Raw genomic sequence first — 815 nt, 5'->3', positions numbered from 1 at the left:
AGAGGAAACATAAGAATAATGGACATTATTGAAGGCGAGGAAAAGGAGCAGGGACTAGAAAGCATTTTCAGACGAAGAGTTTGACGAGAATTTCCAAAATCTAAGAAATGAGCTGGAGCTTGGAATTCAAAAAGTCAACAAAACCCCCAATTATCTCAACCCAAAAAGGCCCTCACCAAGACACATTGTATTAAAATTACCAAAAATCAACAACAAAGACAAAATTCTCAGAGAAGCCAGGGAAATGGAGATGGTAACCTATAAAAGATAATCCATTAGATTATTGTTGGACTTCTTAGCACAAATCTTACAAGCCAGAAAAGAGTGAAATCAAAAATTCAAACTATTAAGTGAAAGAAACTACCAGCCAAGAATAATGTATCCATCAAAACTCTCCTTTAGATATGAAGGAGAAATAAAGACATTTCCAGACATACGAAAATTGAGGGAATTCTCCACCATGAGTTCTACATTTCAGAAAATACTGAAAGGGGTCAGCTGACTTAAAACAAAGTGACAAAAAAAAAAACAACATAATTAATAGTAAGGTGACTAGCAGGCTGATAAAAGCAGAGAAGTGCAACCGTAACTAAGAACAGGGCATTATAAGCTTAAACAATAAGAAGAGATTGGCTATAGCAAAATAGTAATGAATATTCAGCACACATAGGGACAAACTGAGACAAAAATGAAAAGGAGAGGATTCAAAGATCTAAATTGACAAAGGGGAATGGAGATAAGTCACTATCCTTTACATATTCTTAATGGTAACCACACACCAAAGATTCAGAACTGAAGTATATAACATAAACAAG

The sequence above is a fragment of the Pteropus vampyrus genome, unplaced genomic scaffold, assembly GCF_000151845.1.
Source record: "Pteropus vampyrus isolate Shadow unplaced genomic scaffold, Pvam_2.0 Scaffold284, whole genome shotgun sequence".
NCBI lineage: Eukaryota > Metazoa > Chordata > Mammalia > Chiroptera > Pteropodidae > Pteropus > Pteropus vampyrus.
The sequence above is the reverse complement of the archived record's forward strand: the minus strand, read 5'-3'. Positions refer to the sequence as shown.